This window comes from Amblyomma americanum, chromosome 10 (genome assembly GCF_052857255.1).
Source record: "Amblyomma americanum isolate KBUSLIRL-KWMA chromosome 10, ASM5285725v1, whole genome shotgun sequence".
Taxonomy (NCBI): domain Eukaryota; kingdom Metazoa; phylum Arthropoda; class Arachnida; order Ixodida; family Ixodidae; genus Amblyomma; species Amblyomma americanum.
In genome coordinates, this window is record NC_135506.1 from 76,917,849 (window position 1) to 76,925,850 (window position 8,002).

An 8,002-nucleotide genomic window follows, 5' to 3' on the forward strand; every position below is an offset into this window, starting at 1 on the left:
TGAGCCAAACTAAGGAACAGTAATTAATGCGTGAGGCAAAGAGCGCATTATATATCTGAAGTTTTATTTTACAAGGAAGAAAAGTGCGGCAGCGACAGATTGCGCCTGTCACTGACGAGATACTATTAGTCAACTTTTGAACGTGTGAATCCCAAGTAAGGTTAGAAGAAAATGTTACCCCAAGTATGGTGCGTTCATGAACGATTTCAATTTTCTCACCAGCACAGGTAATAACACCTTCAAACCTGATAGCCTTGTTTTTTGGTCGAAATACCATCACTTTTGATTTTGTAGGATTGATTTTGAGTATATTAGCACCACACGACTTCTGAAGGGTATCAAGCAATTGGTTACATTTGATCATTAGTTTAGTTACATCTACACCAGAGAATAGTACTGTGCAATCATCAGCATATATAATGAATTTTAAGGTCTTATCAATGTTTACAATACTGTTGATATACACATTGAATAATAAAGGGCCCAGCACGCTACCCTGCGGTACACCTCTGATGACTGGTAAAAAGGACGATTGATGGTTAGCAAGATATACGCATTGCTGCCTGTTTGCTAAGTAGGACTGTAATAAGGATAGAGGCTTACCCCTGATGCCGTAAACTGAAAGCTTATGGGTTAGAATATCATGGTCCAGAGAATCGAAAGCTTTACTGAAATCGATGAAAAGGCTGACAGTTATTAGTTTCTTTTCAAAATTTTTCACTATGTATTCCTTAAGTTCTAATAATGCTAATTCAGTAGAGTGTCCTTTCCTGAAGCCAAACTGTGCATTAGAAATTAGGTGGAACTTTTCAAAGAATTTGTTAAAGCGGTCATATAATATCTTTTCAAATCCTTTTCCAAATGTAGGTATTATAGATATTGGGCGGTAATTTTTTGGCACGTTTTTATCCCCTCCTTTGTATATAACAGACACCCGGGACTTTTTCATCGCATTTGGAAATTCCCCGGATTCAAGAGAAAGGTTGAATATATACGTGAGTACTGGTGTTAGGTATTCCATAACATACTTGATAGGCTTAATTTGGAGGTTATCAATATCAAGGGCTTTGCTGTTTTTTAGTGACATAAATGTTCTATAAACTTCTGCTTCATCTGTTGGTGAAAGAAATATACTTTCGGCGCATGAACAACTTAAATCTTCGTTTACTTGGGAATTTTTGTGTTGTAGTGCAGTTCCAATGAAGTACTTATTGAAGAAGTCTGCAAGACCTCGACCGGTAATTATCTGGTCTTCGTGAGTTATTTAATCAGGTAATAAATCCTTCCTGTCCCTACCCAGAACATTATTGATTACTTTCCAGGCTGCGGCCGGCTGTTGTTTACCAATACTTGCAAAGAGATTTTCAAAGTAAGCAACCTTTGCCCGCCGAAGCTCAGAATTCAGCTTGTTTCTGACCACTTTGAAATTTTTCAAATCATCAGGATTTCGCGTTGTTAGAAAAGTGTGAAAAAGTGTATTTTTTCTCTTTATAGTCTTTAAGTGGTCGGTTGTTACCCACGGCTTTCTTATCTTCTTTGATGGAGTAAAAGTCTTGATAGGAAAGTGTTTGGAATAGATTGTGGAAAATATCTCGAGAAATTGTACATATGCATCATTTACATTTAACTTGTCATACACAGAAGACCAGTCTTGGAAGCTAATGTCTATTTCGAAAGCCTCTAAAGCATACTGAGGCATATATTGGACGGTTATTTGTTCAGAACGTTTTTTAGGTTTTGGTAATGAGTCATAGAACATAAATATGGGACAGTGATCACTAAAATCTGATGCTATAGTGCCAGCACCAAAAACAGAAGTCTCTGAGTTTGTTATAAACAAATCTAAAGCAGACGAAGTAGACACAGTAACACGAGTCGGTGTATTGATGATACTTATGAATCCCAAAGACTGAAGTTGAATAGTGAAATCAATGACAGTTGAAGTATTATCGAGGGTATTTATATTGAAGTCACCTCCGCATGTTAGCTGAAAATTATTGCTTCGAACATATTCTAGGAGGAGGTCAAAATATTTCATAAAGGATTTCATGTTTCCCTTCGGTGGACGATACATGACCGTGATAACCTCTAGCCCAGCCTTCACAGTCAAACATTCATAATCATTGGTAATTTCACAAAATTCAGGCAGTAATTCACAATCTTTACATCTTTGGACATGGAGCGCTACACCACCACCTCGTCTATCTTTGCGATTGCTAAAGAATCTGTCATACCCATCAAGATCGAGCATGTCACAGCCATCATAGTACCAGGTCTCAGAGATCATTATTGTGGTATATTTAAAAGGAAATTGACTGAACAAATGTGTGATGTCATCTTGTTTCCCATGTACAGAACGAGCATTGATGTGCAAGACTGTTTGAAGAGAGGGTGGTTGAGGACGAATGCACCCAGGTAAGACGAAGCTGTGACAATCCATCTTGACCAATTTAACAAGCAACAATAACGCACTAAAGCGCTAAAGCTGTCTAGGACTCACTCGATTTTCACAAGGTCAGCCTCACAAGTGATCTGAACAACATCAGAAGATTCTGTTTGCTTAGCAAAAATTTTTCCATTCAGAGTCCACACCGACTTCCATTTGTGCTCATACTTCCGCTTTACAGTCATACCCAGGAGTCTCTTTAGGGCCGGGCAGAGGTGCTCATTTATATATACTGGGGCGGGATTACTGATCCCAATATCCTCATTGGTCAGTCGGGCCTTTTTTCCTTTCCTAAGTATGCTGTCGCGTTTTGAACGAGATTTGAATTGGACAATGATGTTTGATTTGTCAGCATCTCTTGTTGGAACTCAATGGCAGGATTCAATGTCATCCTCACTGATTGACTCTTTGATTGCTTCTCCAACCCCTTGAACAATCTGCAGGACATTCTCATCATCCTGCTTTACTACACCTTGGATTTCAATATTCATGTTTCGAGAATACTGCTCCATGTGAACAATGCGTCTTGCAGCTTCATCATGTTTTTTTTCTAATGATATGCACTTCACCTTAAGTGCTTCATTCACTTTTTCGAGGTTAGCGTTCCTTGAGATTTCAGCCTCAAGTTTTTGTTTCAGCTCTTCCATGGAGTCATGAGCAAACTCAAGGCTCGTTGTCATGTTACGTTGTTCAGCCTTTAGTTCTCTAATTTCGTTTCGAAGATCCCTTTCAATGCACTCCCGCGAAGTTTTTATTTCCTGTTTGAAGTCTTCTTTAATTTTCACTAACTCAGCCTTCAGCTCCTCTTTAAGCTTAGCAACTTCTTTCGCCATGCGACGTTCAAGGCCTATTGCACAAAAAAACGCCAAGAAGCTCACAGTTTGGCAGCAGCGACGATATGGAAAAGACCAACAGATTTCAAACGGCTTTGGCACTAATTTGCAGCAAAGACGCGGAGACACGATAAGTTGCTGCACTCAGTCGGTCGTCGCTGCTGCCAAGTGGGAACCGTGGCGGCGGATGGGTCCTTTTGTAACCCAATGCGTGTGACGTCAGGCGTCAGGTGGATGCTGCAGATAGCGAAAACCGCTGCCGGGAAACGCCCCTTGTAGCCAGTCCAAGTCGGTGGTCAGCCAAGCACGTGTACTCAGCTGGGCTGCTGGGCTAGTCTTGAGCGGACAGTGCAGACGGCGCAAAGCAATCTGCAGCAAAGACGCGGAGACACGATAAGTTGCTGCACTCAGTCGGTCGTCGCTGCTGCCAAGTGGGGACCGTGGCGGCGGATGGGTCCTTTTGTAACCCAATGCGTGTGACGTCAGGCGTCAGGTGGATGCTGCAGATAGCGAAAACCGCTGACGGGAAACGCCCCTTGTAGCCAGTCCAAGTCGGTGGTCAGCCAAGCACGTGTACTCAGCTGGGCTGCTGGGCTAGTCTTGAGCGGACAGTGCAGACGGCGCAAAGCAATCTGCAGCAAAGACGCGGAGACACGATAAGTTGCTGCACTCAGTCGGTCGTCGCTGCTGCCAAGTCGTCACGGGAAAGGCTTAAGCGTGATAATTTCTGTGTACGTTTGGGAAAAAGGCGTCTTGCATTGCAACATTAACTTCTACCTATTTAGGCGTGGTGTCAAGATTTACGTTTTTTTTCCGAGATCAGTGCGACCCTTTTCTGCGGACTTTGACGCAAGTGAGGTTTTCTTCAGCTATGCCAAATTATGTTGTTGCCACTGGAGACTGGCTGTGATATAGTGCAAGGCACGCAATTTTTGAAAAAAAAAGTAATCTTTGCTTTCCTGTTTCGGAATTCTCGTTTCAGTTTAGAGTCTTCCTCGAGCCAATTGTACCGATATTTGTATATATTGAGGGCCAAGGAAGAAATTTTTAAAGTAGGTGAGGAAAATGGTGGTGCCAGTGGATGTGGACTTTTTTCTTCAAGTTGCAAACGGCTACGTTGCCAGTGAAAACATATGGATGGAGGAGAAGGGATTGTCTCAAAGCGAAAGCTTTACTACTCCAGCCAGACAGCCATTTCCGCTCGTCGCCCCGCATGTCATATGCCGTGGCCCACGAACGACCTTGAGCCGCCATTGCCTAGCAACACCGCAGCCGTTGCTTATATTAGGCAACATGAACGCACATATAGACGACCTGGATGGGTACACAGATTCGACAGGAAGCATGCTGCAGGACATGTGTGACAGGCATGATTCAGTTGCATGCAACAGTACCGAGAAGTGTGAAGGGCTCATAACATGGCAGGCAGGGAGTCTGCACTCGACAATAGATTATGAGCTAATGTCACAGAGGATGTATAATAGATTAGGGGTAATGAGCATAGATGAACATGGTTCCAGAAGTCTAGGTAGTGACCGCAATCGTATCAAGTTGAGTTTAAGAAGAGAAACCAATGTAGGACTGAAGCGAGATGAACAATCAGAGGGCAATTTTTCCTGAGAAAAGCAATTGGAAGCAGCAGCCAAACACATTGAGAAAGTAATTTTTGATGATAGTGAAACAGAATGAACTTATACCTAATTAATTAATTATTGTTAATTATTAATTGGAGCTAGAGCTAGATAAGGTGCGAGTAAAGCTAAAAGAGAAAAGACGCAAACTCAAGAATTGGTGGGATGAGGTCAAGCGGGTGATAGAGAAACGTCAGGAAGCGTCAAGGGAATACGGATATTCCAAGAAGAGGGAGAACAAGAAGTTGAAGTAGACAGAAAATGGGATACCTTCATAAAGTGTAGAAGGGAAGCATTCTATTTGATTAATGAGAAAATTATAAGAAAGGCGCCCAATGGATGTAAAAAAGTAAATAAAAAGGATACAAAAGCAGTTCAAAAATTCTGGAAACATCTAAATGCAAATGAGTAATAAGACTAGGCTGGAGCAAAGGTTTATTGTTACAGGTCAGGATATTTGACTAGAAGGGGATGAAGCGATACAACACATAGCAACAAGGATGACAGAAAAATTTAAAGAAAGAAATGTTGCACATAATTTATCGAAGGAGGATAGACCGGTTACTGCAATAGCTTCACTTGAGCAAAGAGAGTGGAAAAGGGCAGAGCAGAATGTTCCTAGTGGCACATCAGCAGGACCAGATGGTATTCAGGTTATATTATTAAAGAAGCTAGGACCAAAATCCAAGCAAACATTAATACAGGTAGTGAATAAAATGATAGTGGATGGGAAAGTCTCTGATGAATGGCGATTAAGTAGAATGAACATGATATATAAGGGAACGGGGGACAAAGCTGACGTAAGAAACTACAGTCCCATAACAGTGACATCTGTGGTTTACAGGGTGGTGATGCAGATAACAAAGGACAGATTGCAGGCTTGGGTGCAGAGCGAGGGGGCGCTAGGGGAGCTACAAAATGGGTTCTGGAAAGGAAGGAGGTTGGAGGACAACCTGTTTTCATTGACGCAGTGTATAGATATTGCCGAAAAGGAACACAGGCCCCTAAGGCTAGCATTTCTGGATATTAAGGGAGCCTACGACAACGTTATTCAAGAGTATCTATGACACATACTGGGCACATTGAACGTGGAAGATTGAGTAATTAATCTTTTAAAAGATATATATAAAGATAACAGAGTGCCTATAAAATGGGAAAAAGAATGTATCAGAGTCTGTAGAGATACAGTGGGGGCGTAGGCAAGGATGTCCTCTGTCTCCTTTGTTGTTCATGTTGTACCTGCAAGGGTTGCAGTCCAAGCTTGAGAGGAGCGGACTAGGTTTCAACCTTTCTTTTTCAAGCAAGGAGAACGGATTAAACAGTCATTACCGGGACTAATATACGCTGATGATATAGTGCTAATGACTGACAACAAGGAATATTTACAGAAGTTGATAGACATATATGTGGTACAGAGGGAGATAGATTAGGTTTCAAGTTTAGTAAGGAAAAATCTGCAGTCATGATATTTAATGATGAGGGCAGCGCACAGAATAAAGAAGTTCGCGCTAGAAGTAGTGGATGAGTACAAGTATCTTGGGGTGTGGATAAATAACAGTCATGAGTATCTGACAGACGATGAAAAATATGTAATGAATAAAGCTAGTAGGAATGCAGCTGTCATGAAAAATAGGACACTGTGGAATGTATGAGGTGGTAAGGTATGAGGTGGTAAGAGGGATCTGGAAAGGGGTGATGGTCCCTAGCCTGACTTTTGGTAATGCAGTCCTGTGCATGAAACCAGATGTCCAAGCAAGGTTAGAAATTAAACAGCGCTACGTAGGGAGGCTAGCTTTGGGAGCACATGGCAATACACCAAATCAGGGGGTACATGGTGATATGGGATGGGCGTCGTTCGAGAGCAGAGAAGCTAGCAGTAAGATAGCATTTGAGGAGCGATCGAGAAAAGGCGGGGGGAAGCAGAGGGTAGGAAAGCTTTCAGATACCTGTGTATACGGAATGTTGACACGAAATGGAGAAAGCGAACTAGAAAATTGAAGAAAATATCAGGACAGCAGTACGAGGGCAAATCAGCAATTATCGGTTAAGAAAAAGGTTAAAGAAACAGAGAGAGCTCTGTGGAAAACAAGAATGCTGACGAAATCAACACTTGGAACATACAGGATTTTTAAGCAGGAAATTGCCAAAGAAGCTATATATCATAATTGTAGGGGAAGCTCTTTGTTGTTTGAGGCCAGGACGGGAGTTTTGCGGACTAAGACATATAAGGACAGGTACCACGAGATAGACACGCTGTGCGTTGCGTGCGGAGAGGAGGAGGAAACGGCTGAACACTTGATACTTTTCTGTAAAGTGCTTCACCCTACAGTGAAAAGCAGCGGGGCTGATTTATCCAAGGCATTGTGGTTTAAAGACAGTGAAGGGAAAGTAGATTTTAAGCGGGTAGAAGTAACCAAGCGTAGGTTATCTGATTGGTGGCTAAAATCAAGACAAGAGTAAAATTTCATAAGTCAAGGCTAGGTGGCTTGCGCCACCGCCCGATTTAAAGGGTTCAGCCGTATCCATTCATCTATCCGTCCGTCCGTCCGTCCGTCCGTCCGTCCATCCATCCATCCATCCATCCATCCATCCATCCATCCATCCATCCATCCATCCATCCATCCATCCATCCATCCATCCATCTATCCATCCATCCATCCATCCATCCATCCATCCATCCATACTATCCAATTTCGGTTTCAATGGCTGGGAGACTGTGATGCGCGGCACCCATCATGCTGTTTCATCTGACAGCGCCGCCATACAGCGGACGCGCGCTCTACGGCGGGCACAAAAACCCCTGAAGCTTCAGGCATGTTCTTCAGGAGGCATTGCTTTAACTGCTACCACCGCTCCAGGGATGAACCGCGGTTGCCAGCCGCTGCTATAGCTACATAACGCCCGGCACGACGCTGAATTTCATAGCACCATGTGTGCCGCCGCTGCACCGAGGCTTTATCCGCAGCTAACATCTTTCCATCGCAACGCACCGAACGCTTGGCAGTTATGCCTCAGCATTCGACGTTCGACCGAGATAGTCCTGGTGAGCGGATGTTGTCCGGATCTCGAGTTTTGCGTATCGTTTTCCAGAC